This window comes from Cebus imitator, unplaced genomic scaffold (assembly GCF_001604975.1).
Source record: "Cebus imitator isolate Cc_AM_T3 unplaced genomic scaffold, Cebus_imitator-1.0 Scaffold214, whole genome shotgun sequence".
NCBI classification, from domain to species: Eukaryota; Metazoa; Chordata; class Mammalia; order Primates; family Cebidae; genus Cebus; species Cebus imitator.
Window position 1 is genome coordinate 2,646,525 of NW_016107529.1, and position 18,737 is coordinate 2,665,261.

Below are 18,737 nucleotides of genomic sequence, written 5' to 3' on the forward strand. Positions count from 1 at the left end.
GGAGGCTGAGATGGGCAGATCACCTGGACCTGGGGAGGTAGAGGCAACAGTAAGCCGTGATTGTGCCACTGCCCTCCAGCCTAGGAGACAGAGTGAGACTCTGTCTCAAATAAATATACAAATAAATAAATATGGGCCAGACATGGTGACTCATGCCTATAACCCCAGCACTTTGGGAAGCCAAGGTGGGAGGATAACTTGAGGCCAGAAGTTCAAAACCAGTCTGGCCAACATGCTGAAAACCCAACTCTACAAAAAATTTTTAAAAATTAGCCTGGTGTGGTGGGCTATGCCTGTAATCCCAGCTACTCTGGAGGCTGAGGCATGAGAATCATTTGAACATGGGAGGTAGAGGTTGAAGTGAGCACTACTGCACTCTAGCCTGGGCAACAGAGTGAGACTCTGTCTCAGAATAAATAAATAAAACAAAAAGTCAACTTTGCACAGTGGCAGTATCATAACCAATGAGATTTATCTGAGGCACACTTATTGCTGATTGAAAATTTTCCCAATACCCTGCTGTGATGACTTGCAATATAGTCAGCATTGGCAATTTTTGACAGTCTCTGCAGAGACTGAAAACAACAAGAGCAATAAGAAAAAGGCTGACAATTCCTTGACTCTCTAATGGATTGGGGAGGTCCAGGGCCAATGTTATATATCCTTTCAGTCAATGTCCAACACATACCTGTTGAGCACTGACTATGTGTCAGCACCATTCCAGCAAAGAAAGAAGAGGAAACTCTCTGCCCTCACATTACTTTCTAGTGGTGTTTATTATATTTTATTTGTATCTTTTACTATGAAATATATCATATGTACAAAAGATTACCTACAATGTATGGGACCATGTTAAAGAATAAATACATACTTACAAGCAACCTAGTTTAAGAAATAGAATATTACCAATACGTAATGAGTCCACACGTGGCTTTTTTAATATCATCTTTCGCTCCCCCACAGAGGTAATGCCCCTCCTAAATTTTGTGTTAGTAATTCCCTCACTTTCCTTATAAGTCTTAGCACAGTGTCTGTGTATACCTAAACAATCTTCTATCAGTCAGGGTCCTCCCAGGAAATAAATGGCACACTCTAATTAAGATAATCTGAGGAAAGTTTACTAAAGGAACTATTTACAAATGTGCAAGCAGGATATACAGTGTGATAAGAACACAAGAATAGGACATTATCCTGAGGCTGGAAACAGGGCTCTTACCATCCTAGGCCTGAAGAGGAGAGGAGGAGTTGGTTATGGGAAGTCAGAGACAGAGCGGGCTGTGGAAGGGGCCATCTGATAGAAGCCCAGATCTACAGTGGAGGGAATCCAGCCAACCCACAGCAACCCCCAGTGAGATCAACAGAGAAGAAATCCCTGACCCATCTCTCCTTTAGTTCTCCAGTCATCCCTGGCTCGTCCTATCAGCCAAACCTAACCAGAGGCCAGAAATCAGAAGAGTTCACCGATGCACTCCACGTAGCTCAGCCTACTGGAAATCAGTTAAGTGAAGAAAGTGAATCTGCAGGGGCAAACGGAAGATTTCTAGCTTAAATAGATTGCTTAATGTTGCCTGTTTAAGATTACATAAATAGAACCATACAGTATTATTCTTCTATGACTTGCTTTTTTTGCTCCTTCATTAGAGTAATTTGTGTATACCTATAGTTCATTAATATTTAGTTCTGTATAATATTCCCTTATATGAATTTAACACAATGTATTTATCCATTCTATGGTTGATAAACATTTAGCCTGTTTCCAGCTTTTTGGGTTTTTTTTTGTTGTTGTTGTTTTTTGTTTTGTTTTGATTTACAAAAAATTCTGCTATGGACATTCTTATGTATATCTCTTTGTGCAAGAAGGCATATATTGTACAGGTATATGCAATTGCTGGGCTGTAGGATGTAGACAAGTTAAACTTTAATAATGCAAAATATTTTCCAAAGTCATACTAGTTTGCATTCCAACTAGCATTAAATGAGGTTCTGTTATTCCACAATCTAACATTTGGTATTGTCAGACTTGCTAATTTTTGTCAATCTGTTGCATGAGAAATAGTGTCTTGTTGTGGTTTTGAGTTTCCTTGTTGCTAGCATGGTTAGATATTTTTTTACATACTTATTGGTCATTTATGTTACGTCTTCTGAGAAATGATTTGTTTTCTTTTACTAATTTTTCTATTGACTTTTCTTTCTTTTGTCAGCTAAATGTATTATAAATGTCTTCTCCCCCCTTAGTATCTTGCTTCTTCACTCGTGGTATCTTTGGGTGCATGCAAGTTAATTTAACATAATTGAGTTCATACTTTTTTTTTTTTTTTGAGATGGAGTCTCACACTGTCACCCAGGCTGTAGTGCAGTGGCACAATCTTGGCTCACTGCAATCTCCGCCTCCTGGGTTCAAGCAATTCTCCTGCCTCAGCCTCCTGAGTAGCCGGGACTATAGGCATGTGCCACTACGCCCAGCTAATTTTTTTTTTTTTGTATTTTTAGTAGAGATGGGATTTCACCATGTTGGCCAGGATGGTCTCGATCTCCTGACCTCGTGATCCACCTGCCTCGCCTCCCAAAGTGCTGGGATTACAGGCATGAGCCACTGTGCCTGGCTATACTTTTTTTCTTTATGGTTTGCACTTTTGGTTCATGTTAAAGAAATCTTTCTCTACCCTGAAGTCGTAAAGATATTTCCTATTTTGTCTTCTAAAAGTTTGTCTTACATTATGCTGTAAACTTTAAGACATGGGGCCTGTTGGGAATTAGGGAATTCCCTAATTGATTCCTTAATTGATTAATGGGATTATTGCCCTTATAAAAGATGGCAAAGAAAACACACTGTCTTTTTTCCTCTTCTACCATGTAAGGAAGCAGCAACAGGCATCATCTTTGAAACAGAAAGAACCAGCCCTCACCAGACACTGAATGTGCTGGCACTGTGATCTTGGACTTCCCAGCCTCCAAAACTGTGAGAAATAAATTTCCATTATTTATAAATTACTCAGTCTGAGATATTTTCTAATAGCAGCACAAATGAACTGAGACATGTTTTATATCTACCTGGAATTGATGTTTGTGTATGATGTAATGTAGAAATCAAATTTATTTTTTTTCAAATAGATAACCAATTACTGAATATAGCAGTTCCCCCCTTATCCTTGGGGATACGTTCCAAGCCTCCAGTGGATGCCTAAAACCATGTAGTAGTACTAAACCATATATATATATATATATATATATATATATATGTATATATACATATATATGCATAGATGATATAGATATATGGGGCTATAGATATATGTTTTTTCTATCTCATAACTGAGAAGTCTACAAGTAACTAATGGGTGGATAGTGTATACAGCATGAATCTGCTGGACAAGGGAATGATTCATGTCCTGAGTAGGATGGAACAGAGATTTCATCATGCTACTCAGAATGGCACACTATTTAAAATTTTTAAATTATTTCTGGAATTTCTCCATTTAATATTTTTGAGTTGCAGTTAACCACAGGTCACTGAAACCTTGGAAAGTGAAACCATGAATTAAGGGGAACTACTCTAGTCCATCTGTTTCCGACTGATCTGTAAATACTTTTTGTGACATAACTTTTGTTTTTATTTATTAGTCTTTTCCTATATTCTCTGTATTTTTCTACATTTTTATTTTATTTTACATTTTTATTAAAACAGAGATGGGGTCTCACTATGTTACCTGACCTCCTGTCCTCAAGCGATCCTCCTGTCTCAGCCTCCCAAAGTGTTGGGGAAACAGGCATGAGCCACTGTGCCAGCCTATTTTTCTCTATCTTTGCCAACAATACAGTATCTTAAGTATTTTAGTTTTATAACAAGCTTTAATATCTGGTAGGGCAAATCTCTGCCTAGTTCTTCTTTAGGAGTGACTTGGGTCTATGCATAATTTTGAAGGTAATTAATATCTTTTCATGTTTGTTATTATAAAAGTAAAAATATGCATTGTAAAAAGAAAATATAGATGAGCAAAAACAAGAATGTATAGAAATATTCCTACAACCCTGAGATTATTACTGTTAACATCACAGGATAATACATCCTTCTAGATCTTTTGTTTTATCATATAATAATTGACAATATATAACATTGAATCTGTATTCTGAAAATGGTATTTCTCTCCATTTATTTAGATCTTTAATGTCTTTCAATAAGGCCAGCTACTGTAACCTCCACCTCCCAAGCTCAAGTGATCCTCTCACGTCAGCCTCCTGAGTAGCTGGGACCACAGGCGTACCACCATGCCCGGCTAACTTTTTGTATTTCTTGTAGAGACCGTGGTCTCACCATGTTGCCCAGGCTGGTCTTGAACTCCAGAGCTCAAGCAATCCACCTGCCTCGGCCTCCCAGAGTGCTGGGATTACAGGTGTGAGCCACTGCACCCAGCCTTAAATGTTATCTTTTAAAAAATTACTAAGAAAAAAGGACCATCTCTGTTTTGTCAATTATTATATCCCCAGCATCTAGTCGAGTGCCTAGCAGGTAGTATGTGCTCAGGAAGTATTTCTCAAATGAATGGATAAAAATACCTAGTACTCTGTTGAGTGAATTAATGAAGTATTGATAGGGGATTTTCTTGTTATTTTCTGCTGGCCTGCCATAGTGCCCAATAGTCTACCATAAAGTACTTGGTGGAATGACATATTAAGCTATTATCTTTCAGATTCTTATTTCAATAGAATAGTTTATTAGCATCTATCACCCAGCAGGATCTGATATGGTAATTTATGGTAATTTTAATGCTGGGAGAAGAAAGAACAGGCTCTAAGGCAACGTGAAGACACTGGTTACCTAAAAGGTCGTGCTATGGTTTGAATGATGATGCCCCCTCCAAAATTCATGTTGAAATTTAATCCCCATTATTAAGAATTAAGAGGTGGAGCCTTAAAGATGTGATTGAGTCATGACAGCAGGGCCCTCATGAATGGGGTTGGGTGCCCTTATAAAAGGGCTTGCTGGGGCAGGGCGCGGTGGCTCATGCCTGTAATCCCAGCACTTTGGGAGGCAGAGATGGACAGATCACCTGAGGTCAGTAGTTCGAGACAAGCCTGGCCAACATGATGAAACCCCGTCTCTACTAAAAACACAAAAATTAGCCAGGCGAGGTGGCGGGCACCTGTAATCCCAGCTACTCGGGAGGCTGAGCCACGACAATCGCTTGATCCTGGGAGGCAGAGGTTGCAGTGAACTGAGATTGTGCCATTGCACTCCAGCCTGGGCAATAAAGAAAGACTCCATCTCAAAAAAAAAAAAGGAGGGGGTGCTTTCTGGAGGGGGTTTGCCCTTTTTGCCCCTTCTGTTTTTTCTACCATGTGGGGATGCAGCATTCCTCCTCTATGGAGAATGCAGCAACAAGGTGTTGTCTTGGAAGCAGAGAATAGCCCTCACCATTCACCAATCCTGCTGGAACTTTTATCTTGAGCTTTCCATCCTCCAGAACAGTAAGGAAATAAATTTGTGTCCTTTATAAATTTCCTTGTCTTGGGTATTTTGTTATAGCAGCGCAAAGATGAGTGGTGTTCTTTGGAAAAGGGAACAAATGAAGGAAGGGAAAGAGGTGACCCTGATCCTAGTAGTCAAGGGATATTTATGCAGATCTAGTCTACTGAGGACGAGCAGTCTTGTGAAACAGAAGTATTTCTAGAATCATATTTTCAATATAATGTAAAGAAATCTGCTCATGTGATGGGTAAAATACATACATATGCATATGTATACACACACCCCTATGTTGAAAAATAGCTACTTATTTTTAGCTACTTTTCTTTAAGACAGTCAGTTTATTGAGTGATACAGAGACAATCCAAGTATTTAACGTAGACAATTAATAGCTGATTCAAAGGAATCCTGTATATCTACCGTGCACAGCAGAAGCACACCTTTAAGGAGGGGCTACAGGCCTCCCCTTCTATAGGCACAATTTTTATTCAGGTAGCTCTTGCAAAAGCTGGGAGTTGGAAAAACAGCTCCCTGGCTGGGCATTGTGACTCATGCCTATAATCCCAGTGCTTTGGGAGATTAAGGTGGGAGGATCATTTGAGGCCAGGAGTTCCAGAACAGCCTGGGCAACATAACAAGATCCCATCTCTCAAAAAAAAATTTTTTTAATTAGCCAGGCATGGTGGCATGTGCCTGAGTCCTAAGTACTTGGGAGGCTGAGGCGGGAGGATTGCTTAAGCCCAGTAGTTCAAGTTTACAGTAAGCTATAATTGCACCATTGCACTCCAATCTGGGTGACACTGGGAGACCCTAACACTGCCCTGCGCCCCCAAAAAGAAAAAAAAAACAGTTCCCATAGGTACACAATAGTGAACTCTGTGTACTATTACCAACTTATCCTTGAATAAAAATAGGGAAATGTGTTTTCTGACTTAAGCAGACTGCAGAGGTTTTAGGAAAGGATTTAAATAAGACCTTGGGCCAGGAGGAACTTTAAAGCAGTGATGGCTTGAACAAACAATTTTCTTCACAGACCTCTCTAGAACTAGCTTGAGTATGATTTCTCCATTCTCTCAATGCCCTTCCAAAATACCATCACTACCACCACCCTTCAGCTGAAACATCAAGATATCAAAAACTCCCTTGTCCAAGTATCATCCTGTCTGTTCTGAATGAACATTCAGTTCTCTTCATTCAACGAATAGGCATTGGATACCCTTAGTGTGCCAGAACCTGTGTGGGACCCAAGGATTGAAAAGGAAACAAAATATCCTTTCCCATCCTCCAGAAGCTCACTACTAGTGGTGGCAAAGACGCACATAACTAGCTGGGTCACCTAACACTTTGTATCTTAAAGGATCTCCCAATAGTATCCCAAAGAACACTGGGTGCAGCTGCGAAGGCCAGAGGAGGTTGAAACATGGATAGCTGAAAGAGGTCCTCTTCTTTGCTTCTCTTACTGCCCGTGCTGGAGTGGGTTACTTTGGCAGTGTCCCATGGGATGTGATGGGGGCTGTGTTTCCAGCACCAGTCCATATGCTTGCTATCAGTGTGAATTCCTGTCCAGGTTTCAGAGGCTCTTCAGGATGTGAAGGAAGACAATACCTATCCCAGTGTTACACTCAGCCAAGAATTACCATGTTCCTTCTTCCTTACTGCATTGTAAATTTTATTATTATTATTTTTCTGAGACAGAGTCTCACCCTGTCACCCAGGCTGGAGTGCAATGGCACAATCTCAGCTCACTGCAACCTCCACCTTCCAAGTTCAAGCAATTCTCCTGCCTCAGCCTGCCAAGTAGCTGGGATTACAGGCGCACACCACCACACCAGCTAACTTTTTGTATCTTTAGTAGAGACGGGGTTTCACCATGCTGGCCAGGCTAGTCTCGAACTCCTTACCTCATGATCTGCTCGCCTCAGCCTCCCAAAGTGCTGGGATTACAGGCGTGAGCCACTACACTCAGCCACTGCATTGTAAATTGACCCTCATAGCCAGTTTTCCAGACCCAAGCCTGCTCACAAGATAAAATAGATGCAAATTCCAGTATCACTGCCTCACAGATCCCAAGCCACTGTTCCCCTTCTATACCTGTCCTGAGTCCTGAGTTAGTTCTTTGGTTCCGTCTCTTTCCATTTTCTTGGTAACTGTATTCATTCAAGGATTTATACTAGGTGGCAGTACAATGTAGAGGTTAAGGGTGGAAACTCTGGGAGTTCAGTCCCAGCTCTGTGTTTACTAACTGTATGACCTTAGGCTGATTAACTGTCCTCTTTGTTTCCTCATCATAAATTGGGGATAATAATATTACTTATAAGGATAATAATAAAACCTGTCCTCATAAGGTTGTTGTGAGGATTAAACTGATGAATATATAAAGGGATTAGAACAGTGCCTGGAACCTAGTAAGAGCAATGTAAGTGTTAGCTAGAATTTATCTAAGTTCTAATATTAACTCATTTAATTCTTATAATCACCCTAAAGTACATTTATCAATGAGAGATTTTGTAACAGTGGTTTTAAGTAAAACAGAGGCTAAGTAACTTGCCCAAGGCTCTGACACAACAAGCAAGATTTCTGTTATCATGGAACTTTCATTAACAAATAAAATAATGTCATGATGATAAATGCAATGAAGAAAACAAAATAAGATGAAGATAGGCTGGGCGCTGTGACTCATGCCTGTAATCCCAGCACTTTGGGAGGCTGAGGCAGGCGGATCCCTTTGAGGTCGGGAGTTTGAGACCAGCCTGGCCAACATGGTGAAACCCTGTCTTTACTAAAAATACAATAATTAGCTGGGCATGGTGGTTCACACCTGTAATCCTAACTACTTGGGAGGCTGAGGTAGGAGAATCACTTGGGAGGTGGAGGTTGCAGTGAGCCAAGATTGCATGATGGTACTCCAGCCTGGGCAACAGAGCAAGACTCCATCTCAAAAAAAAAAAAAAAAAAAAAAAAGATGAAGGTATATGATAGGGTCACTTCTCTAAGGAAGTGATATTCCAGGGACCTGTTACCCTACCCTGCTACTGGCCTGTGTTCAGAGCCACTGTGGTTTACCTCAGCACACTTTGATAACTCTGCATCTTGATGAAACTATTGGAGTCTCATTTCCTTTGTTTAAGGAGGTCCCCAGACCCCTTAATGGCCATTTGCCTACTGCTTATTTGCTTTACTTCACAAGAAAATGTATTCTGCATCATTGGACAATCTACTCCACAGGTAACCAGAAAATTACAATACGGCACAGAAAGTTCTATGGCAAAGGAAAGCAAAAGGGGCTGTGGTTTCCCAGAGGAGGTGCCTAACTGAGCTTGGTAGACAGAGGAGTACAAAGAATAGCATATGCAGAGGCTCTCTTTTCAATAAGTGTCCCCAGAAAAACAAAAAATTAAAAATAAATAAAGTGTGCCCTAGTCATCTTAAACCAATTAGAGCTTGCCTCTCATTTTTCTGGTAGCCCTATAGTTTGAAAATACTCCTTGTGTGTGAAGGTGGAAGAAGCAGGTACTTCCAGGATATTGTTAGGTAGTAGTACCCATGAGGAGGCCCACATACTTCTGCTGTGATCTCTTGGGTACCTTGAGTATTTATCTTCCACCAGGACACTGTGGGGTCAGGGCGGGAGAGCCTTACTCTCAGGGCTGCACCTGGATTAATTTCCTAGGGCTGCTGTCACAAAGTACTACAAAACTGGCGACTTAAAAAAACAGAAACAGATTCTCTTACAGTTCTGGAGCTGGAAGTCCAAAATCAAGGTGTCAACAGGGCTGACTGCCTCTGGAGGCTCTGAGGGAGCACCTGCTCCGCGCCCATCTCTTTGCCTATGGTGGCTGCCAGCAATCCTTTGCATTCCTTGGCTCATGGCTGCAGTGCCCCAATCCCTGCCTCTGTCACTGGAAAGCCTTCTTCCCTTTGTCCCTCTGTCTGAATCTCCCTCTCATTTCTTTTCTAAAGACATCAGTCATTGGATTTAGAGTCAACCCAAATGCAGTATGCCCTCATCTTAGCTTGATTACATCTGCCAAGATGCTATGTCCAAATAAGGTCACACTCACAGGTACCAGGGCTTAGGGCTTGAACATATCTTTTGGGAGGAAACGATTCAACCCATGACCACATCTTCGTGCAGACTGGAGACAGTGCCCACTCTGGATGGATGCTGCCCCTCTGTCCCTGGCTTAGTGAGAAGACAGCACCCGTGTGAATTAGACCAAAGAGCCCTTTCTCCTAGTGCAGCTCCACACCAGGACACAAGGCTTTGCACTCGGAGCTTAGGCTGATTTCAACTCCCATTTAGCCTCCCTCTGGCCTCCTCAGCAGGACACAGCCTGTTCAATCATATGCACTGAGCTTTGACTGCTCTGCCCTCAGCTGGCTGCTTCTGTTCTGCCCCTCCCCGCAGCCCGACCCATCCTCTTCCATCCATCCCCATATCCTGAGGGTATAACCCATTCTCATTCTCAGTCCAGTTTTTGGATGTCTTTTGTGGAATGATCTGATTCTGTAGCTCCTGTGACTAGCTGGTATATTTGCCTGGACAACATCTATTCTCTTCTCTTCTGGAAACAGCACCCTAATTTTCCTTTGGGGCAACCACCGCTCTCCCACTTGCAGTTCATCTGGTTTGGGTGGGATTGACCCCATATTCCAATTTGAGATTGGCATAAAATCTAGTCTTGGCCAACCAGAACACCCTATCCCCTGGCAAAATGATTGATCCTAGACTATTCTAAACATGACCAGGACTTTTGCCAAAACTCCTGAAGGAAAAGCATTCTCTCTCTGTCCAGTTGGCTATATGAGTAGGATAAGCCTGGAGTGGCCTGAGAATGAAGCCCACCCAGAGAAGAGTGATGCTGAGAGAGAGAAAATCCTGATAATAAAATTTAGTCACCTGCTTCTATCTATGCCTGAAGCTAGATATAGCCCTGGACTTTACATGTAACATGAGCTAATAAATTTCCCTCCCACCACAATCCCCTCTTTTACTCTGTGACTACTAAAAGTGGGTCTATGTCCCTTGTAATTGAAAGAATCCTATACAGGGATTCTTTAAAATGGAAGAAAGGAAGGGAGGAAGGGAGGGAGGAAGAGAGGGAGGGAGGGAGGGAGGAAAGGAGGGAGAGAGGGAAGGGGGGGAAGGGGGAGTGGGGGAGGGAATGATGAATCCCGACTGAATGCATCTCGGACACCTCCATTATCTCTGCTCTGTGCAAAGCTCTATGTCCTCCCTGGCCCACCAGGGTCTCCATGCCTGAGTCCTGGCAGATGAGTAGGAGTTAACTAGGCTAAGAAAGGGGAAAGGTTTCCTAGCACATCATAGTGGTGATGGGTGTAAAATTGGACTAAATATGCTGCCTACTTAGACTTATTACAGTTTTTGAGGAGAGATGGGGGATAGGGAGTAGGTTCTGCCCCTTCCTGGGGCTGTGAGTTCTGTCTGCATGTGTTTTCATTTTCCTGTGGGCTGCCTACTTTCCAGCTTAGCAGGCTTGTTCCCATGTGCCATCCAGCAGTGTCTCTTAAAGCTCCGCTATGAGTTAATACTGAGCTAAGCTACTGGGAGGCACACATTGCCCCTTGTTATTCTCTGCAACTTCTACACCACCTAGCACAGAGCCACAGTCCAGCGGGTCTCCAGAAGTGCACACTAATTGGCATTCCCTGACCCCTTGCACTGTCAATCCTTCCCTCACCATAAAGCCTTCCCTCACTGTTGTAGTCCATCCTGATCTCCCCCTTTCCTGAATCCATCATGAGCTATTGCATCATATTGGATCTTTTGTTGCATTGGTGCTGGACCTGTTTCCTAGTTCCTCTTAAAGATCTCTAATGCAAGAATCTCTGCCCGGCCGGGCACGGTGGCTCATGCCTGTAATCCCAGCACTTGGGAGGCCAAGATGGGTAGATCACAAGGTCAGGAGTTTGAGACTAGCCTGGCCAAAATGCTGAAATCCTGTCTCTACTAAAAATACAAAAATTAGCTTGGCATGGTGGTACATACCTGTAGTCCCAGTTACTCAGGAAGCTGAGGCAGGAGAATCACTTGAACCCAGGAGGCGGAGGTTGCAGTGCCATTGCACTCCAGCCTGAGCAACAGAGGGAGACTCTGGCTCAAAAATAAAATAAGATTACCATGTGATCCAGCAATTCCCCCTCTAGGTATATACTCAGAAGAATTGAAAACAGAATCTCTGCCCAAAGTTCTTTTTTTCTTTTTTTTTGAGACATAGTCTTACTCTGTCACCTAGGCTAGAGTACAATGGCATGATCTTGACTCACTGCAACCTCTGCCTCCTGGGTTCAAGTGATTCTCCTGCCTCTGCTTCCCCAGAACCTGGGATTACAGGTGCCCACCACATCATCTGGATAATTTTTGTATTTTTAGTAGAGATGGGGTTTTGCTATGTTGGCCAGGCTGGTCTTGAACTCCTGACCTCAAGTGATCCACCTGCCTTGGCCTCCCAAAGTGCTGGAATTACAGGCACGAGCCACTGTGCCCAGCCTCCTCTGCCCAGAGTTCTTAGCACAAACTCAGGAAAGAGTCATTCTACAAATGATACATTATTCAGAAGAACTTTAATGTATATACCATCATTTCCACTATAATAGAGATAGAAGATACATTAAGAAAATTCAGTTTGTATCAATAAAACAGATCAACACAGAACAAGGAAACACTATAGATATTTGCAAATGAGATCTTCCCTTTTGCTACTGTGTACATATATTCCTTTATAGAAACTCACAACTCCACGATTGTGACTTTTCATATTTCATATGCCACTGAGAAGAGGTGTTAGTATATAGAACATAGGAAGAATCAAAAAGCATGAGAACATCTGCTTAGTTAGAATCTGATGGGGAGAGATATGAGAACTATTGTTCCTCTCTCTGCTCAAGCCTATTGAAAGACAACCCCAGTTTTTGCTAATTGTTCCTCCTGAGGAATTCTGCTCATCCTGCTATGCTACATCTCCTAGGTTGGCATGAGACCAGCCTGGTCCCCAGTTGAATAAATTAGAAAGAGCAGTTGGTGGAATTGAAGATGATATGCAAACTGGATAAGGTAACATCTCTCTGTGTGGCTGCAGAGATAGATCATCTGCCCCTGATTCCTTGATCTGAGGAAAGCCTCTGTTGTTCAACCTGCTCCAGAGTTTAATTTTCTTGGGGTTGTAGGGCTGGCAAGGGGAATGTGTCCCTTTCCTTCTTTCTCTCCCACAAGCGGAGGAAGCCATAGGCAGACAAAACAGATGGTAGATTTTCTCTTCAGCAGCCTTCCTTTTGCTCCCCTCCATCACCCTCAGATAGGTGAAGTTCAGAATTAAGGCTGCCCACTGCAGGGGGTGCAGACCCTACCCTGTTCTGAGACTAACCGTGCCATTTACTGCCTTCTTATGTAGTCTTGGATAGGTTGCTTCACTGATACGGGCCTCAGTTTTCCTCATCTGTACTGGGAATAATAAGACCTACATCACAGTATTGTGTCAAAGATCATCAGGATGTGGATGGGAAAGTGCTTTGGGAACTGTAAAGTGCCAAACACGTGATTGATAATTTTTGTTATAATATTTGAATCATGGTGCATATGAACTCTCTGCCTGCTCCTTCTGGGCCCCAGCCCCACCACAGCTCACTGCTCTGTTCGTCCAGGCCCAGCATGAAGTGGCTGATGCTTCTTGGCTGCTTTTAGCCTCCAGAAATTTCTCTGAAGCCAACCAAACCTCTGGGAGTAAGGCATGTTGGCCCTGGTATTTCTAGGTGAGGTTAGGTTCCCGGGAAAAGAACATGTATTGGCAGTGGGGGAGGGAGCTGAAGGGAGGAGAGGATCCTTGGCAAGGGCTCTGGGAGGGATGTATTCAGTTTCATTCTGAGACGAATACCATCTACCCCATAAGACCCGTGGTTCCAGCTTTAATGTCCATAGCATTTCACTTTCTAAAATGTACTTTTGACTTTAATAACTATTTTGTGAAGTAGGGAAGATTGTCAGTCTCATTTTATAGGTGAAAATATGTTGGTTCAAGATCACACAGTGAGTATACTGCAAAGTCAGGACTCAAACCCAGGTCTCTGGAATCCTAGTTTTCTGAGTGTTGGAGGGCACCTCTAACAAAGGCTCCAGAGCACTCTGAACTCTCATTCTGGGCTCATCCCTCACTCCCAGAGGCTGGTCTCTAGGGGAAGGAGGAAATGCATGAGGTACCTTTCTGTCAGGTGACTGGTAGCAGCCCCTACTTTAACCCACCCAACAAGGTCATGCTATAGGGCAGCTCAGGGCATTTTCCTGGACTCTCCTCCCTTGGTCCTGACTGGATTCTTCTACCCTGATCCACTTAGTAAGTCCAGGTTCCATCTCCTACTCACACAACATCCCTTCTCTTTGCTCATGGTATTTACACTGGCTTTCTCCAGTCTCTTGTTCTCAGCTTCCTTACAAAGATCCTTAATTAGATTTGCCTCCCAAGCTCTGCCTGATTGGGATGACTCTGTGTAGTGCCAACATCACACATTCAGCACCCACCATGTGTACATGGCACTGTACTAAGGGTTTTACACCCATTCTCCATTTAATCTTTCAACAGCCTCGTGAAGTAGATATTATCTCATTTACATATGAAGTAACTAAGGTTCACTGAGATTCCAGGAGTCATCTTCCAATAGTCACAAAACTAGTAAGTGACGAAGACCCAAGAATTGAACCCAGGTTTGTCAGACTGTAAGCCCTGTGTCCTTAACTACTCTGCCTTACGACCTTCTGAAGCCTCATCCTGTGGTCTGATGCTTACAGTGGTTTGAAGATAGGTTTTTTTTGTTTTGTGTTTTGTTTTTTGTTTTGAGACGGAGTTTCACTCATGTTACCCAGGTTGGAGTGCAATGGTGCCATCTCGGCTCACCGCAACCTCCGCCTCCTGGGTTCAGGCAATTCTCCTGCCTCAGCCTCCTGAGTAGCTGGGATTACAGGCACGCACCACCATGCCCAGCTAATTTTTTGTATTTTTTTTAGTAGAGACGGGGTTTCACCATGTTGACCAGGATGGTCTCGATCTCTTGACCTCGTGATCCACCCGCCTCGGCCTCCCAAAGTGCTGGGATTACAGGCGTGAGCCACCGCGCCCGGCCCTTGAAGATAGTTTACTACAAGCAATCCTTTTAGTTTCCAGGCTTCCAGCTGCATGGCAGAGTTTGCATGATCACAAAGATCTTGCCCTCCTCAGCCTGGCATAGGCTGGTCCATAAATTATGTCCTCCTTGAAGTGGAATGCATTTCTGGCACATAAACATGGCTGCCTGATGTCTCTTCTCAAACAAATGGGACTGTGCTCTATTCTCAACAAGTGTCAGAGATTCTTGTTTCTCTTCCTCTTGTTACTCTTTAGAAACCTCCAGCCTGGGATAGTCAGGCATGGACCATCCAGATACACATTGCTAAGATGCTTTCTGGCAGGCTCAGAAACCAGGACCATATGCCTGGCTAAGTGATGAGGGAGTCATACCACCTTGGCTCTTTTCACTGTACCCAAAAAGAAAGGAGGCTTTAGTAATGGAAGGATTGCTGCCAAAATCCTGTTTGCCCTTGCAGCTCTTAGAGAAAACAGCCACAGAATCCCAAAGCATCGGCACCAAGTGAGCCTGTAGAAACCATCTGGTCTAAGCTCCTGAAACCCAGAAATAAGAATGACTTAACCCAAGCTGCACAGCCTCTTAGGTTTATCCCAGTCCAGTCCACTGTTACCCCCAGGAGGAGGTATTAGAATCTGAAGGGAGACAGGAATCCTAATCCTACTGCTCGGGGACTTGTCGACTTACTGTCTATTGGCATTTCTGTGACATGATTTTCTACCAAGAAAAGTCTTTTATTCAAGTCTCCCAGAGATTCCTATTTAAGCATTTGCCATTTGGCAACTTAAAAGTAATGGAAGAAAGTAAACAGAAGCATATACCACACAGCTCAGTCCAGCCAGTAGTTGACTCTCAAGATGGCAGATGTCACTGAGATGACTAAGAAATAGGAACAAATGTGGAGAAGGAATGGCAGAGGAGTTAGCTGTTTTGTCTACCTACTGGATACCTGGGAGGTCAGACTCTGTGCAGACCAGTGATCCCTAGTCATAGGCATCTTTGCCTGTGCTGTCATCAGTGTTCATGGAGAACTGCATCTCACCTTGAGAAATCACTCTTCTTCATGCTTTTAGGTACAAGAAGAGAGGATTGAGATGAGGGTAGGCTTCTTTTCCATAATTACAGTGTCTTGATCAAAAGTCCATATTAGTGAGATTTTCTAAAAGACTCAGCTTTTTAAAAATTAGAATTTCTGTACTTCGGAGCTAGGATATATAAATGAGAAAACTGCGAACCAAAGAGGAGACCATATATTTTTGGTTGGTTGCAAGTTATAAGACCCTAACTCTAACAAGCAAAGCAAATGGGGGTTTTATTAGAAAGATACGCTGAGCTTTCTAACAGAATCAAAGGAAGAGGTGATCAGCCAAACTTCAAGAAATAAGAATCAGGGTCTGGAAAACAATAGGCCACACTCTTTCTCACTTTATGTCTCTGCTTCCCTCTGCCTAATGGCTTTGTTTTCTCTTACTAGAGACCAGAATTTACACAGGTGTTGAGGATAGGCCATCACAGTTTTAGACCTCATATCTTCACATATTTGCCACTCAAATGGAAAAAGAATAGGTCCCACTTTTTAATAAAAATCTTAGGGAAGGATTCTGATGGGCCCTGCTTGATCACATGCTCCCTTTATTGACAGTCTTCACTAGAATCACTTGGATTGGGTGAGGGAGTAGTAGTACTACAAAAGAAAAAACAAGGAAGAGGTGATAGCTAATTATTACAGGAAATGATTTACCCGAGATCCTATGGTAAGTTAGGAGCAGATTCAGGGCTAGAAACAGAATATTATTATTATTATAGTATTAATAATAATGGAAGTCTCTGAATTCTCTGTTTCTTTCCTTTTTTTTTTTCTTTTTGAGGGGGGGCAGGGTCTTGCTCTGTCACCCAGGCTGGAGTGGCATGGTGGTACAATCATGGCTCACTATATTCTTGACCTCCAGTGCTCAAGCAATCCTCCCACCTCAGCCTCCCAAGTAGCTGGGACTACAGGTGCAGGCCACCATGCCCAGCTAATTTTTTGTAGAGACAGGGTTTCACCATCATGCCAAGGCTTGGATTGTTTTCATGTGTGGTACTGAAGTAAACCTCAGTGTTACTGAGCTATTCATTTATTAAGATTTTTAAGAGATTGCATTGAGACTGGACATGGTGGCTCATACTTACAATTCCAGTGACTCAGGGGGCCAAGGCAAGAGGATTGCTTGAGGCCAGAATTTGAGACCAGCTTGGGCAACACAGCAAAACCCTGTCTCTACCATATACATATAAAACATTGCTCCTGTGTGGAGAATGGAATAGAGGGGAGTAATTATGTGAGTAGGGAAACGTTAGACATTAGGAACTCCTATGGTAGCTCTCTAGGGGAGAAAACAATGGTGGCCTGGACCAAGGTCATGTCAATGAAAATGGAGAAAAGTGATCAGATTTGAGATACAGTTAGAAGTAAAACCCCAGGACCTGCCACTAGATTAGACGAGGAGGCTAAAAAAAGAGAAAAATCAAAGAATTAAGGATGGCACCTAGTTTTCTGCGAAGACTGGGGTTCAAACAAGTTTGGGGCAGAATCAAGAGTTTCAATTTGGACATGTTAAGTTTGAGACATGAAAATGTCCAGCAGGGACTTAGCTACATGTTATTATCAAAGGCTTGGCATCTAAAGCCTTGGGACTAGACAAGTACGTTAAAGAAGGAAGGAAAGACAGTTAGAACAGAAGACGTAACTGTTCTTGGAGCCATCTTTTTTTGCATATACTGAATCTTTCTGCTGGGCTTCTGGCCAGGAGCTTCAGGTAGGAATTACAACCATTATCTATGGTGAATACTGTGCAACAAGAAGCCAGATTTGTCCCTCAGGGATAACTAAGAAGTAACCAAATGGACTGTTTAACAAGAACAAAACTTCTTCATCTAGATGTGTCTTGATTCCTCCAAAGTAAATCCTTTGGATAACTACTAAACAAATGATAAGAACTAAACCAATGTTAAGACTGCCCTGCCCTAAATGATTTTGGCACTTGTCTTTGGCGATATCATCAGAGCCATGTTTTAAGATCCTAAGACATCTACCAGAGTTTCAGAGGACTGAGGGTTCTTTCCATGGTAGGTTGAAAAGTTGGCTACTGTATTTTATAGTTCCACCCATCAAGAGATGACATCTATTTTTTTTTCTTTTTCTTTTTTTTTTTTTTAGATCATAGACTAGTCTTTTGCATGTACTTCCAGCCACAGGATACTACTTGATTCCCCAGCTGCAGCAGGAAATTGGGTGTAGGCTTGGGACAGGGAATCTGAAATCAATGAGATCCCAGGACACTGATTATTGTAGTTCCTTCCCCCAAATTGTTGGCAAACAAAGTCAAACAAACATTCCTCAGGACACTCCAGGAAACTCAATATCCAAGTAAGGAGCTTAGCGGCAGGCAGGAGCAGGTGATATGAGTTGGGGAGTTAGGTCTGGAGGATGGTCTTATAATTCTGTGGATGTTATAAGGCTTCAGTCACCAAGCAATTGTGGTTATTTATTTAACTGAGGTTGTTCAACTCTAAGAATCCTTGGGAGTCTGGTACTACCAGAGGGCATACCCTATCTACCCTTCTTCTAAGACAATCTGAAGAAAAAAATTTGAAAGAGCATGAGTCAGAGGAGGGTTCAAATGATACTAGTGGGGTGACTTGAGCATGTTAACTTTTCCAGGGCTGTTTCCATGACTGCCAAATTGGGATAATAGTATTTTAGAGGCAGCACCTCCATTAGATCATAAGGATCTTGCAGGCAGGGATCATTTCTTTTCATCTGTACTTTCCTAGTGCTTAATAATGCTAGGCCCTAGTTGATACTCAAATAGCTAAGTGTCTTCTTAGAGGTGGTCCAGGACCTAGTCCTGGCTCCACCACTGAGGTACTCTCAGAGTAATTAGGAGATTTCCTTCAACTCCCTGAATGTCAACCTTCCTTTCTATAAAATAGGAGCCTGAAACAGATCTTCTCTAAGCTCCTTTCCAGACCTACTAATCAATGAGTCTATGACCATTCAGTACACTCTACCCCACTGCTGCTCCTAGAAGTTAATAATGCTACAGACTGAGGACACAATAAGTCACGAATCACTTTATATTTACAGATACACGTGCAC

General features: G+C 42.7%; 1 non-coding gene across 1 annotated transcript; it reads left to right on the forward strand.

Moving 5' to 3' along the window:
• The first annotated feature begins 435 nt into the window (after nucleotides 1-435).
• Nucleotides 436-575, forward strand: LOC119474138. Its single transcript, XR_005203429.1, has one exon. It is a non-coding gene; the product is annotated as a U4 spliceosomal RNA (small nuclear RNA).
• Nucleotides 576-18,737: the final 18,162 nt, after the last annotated feature.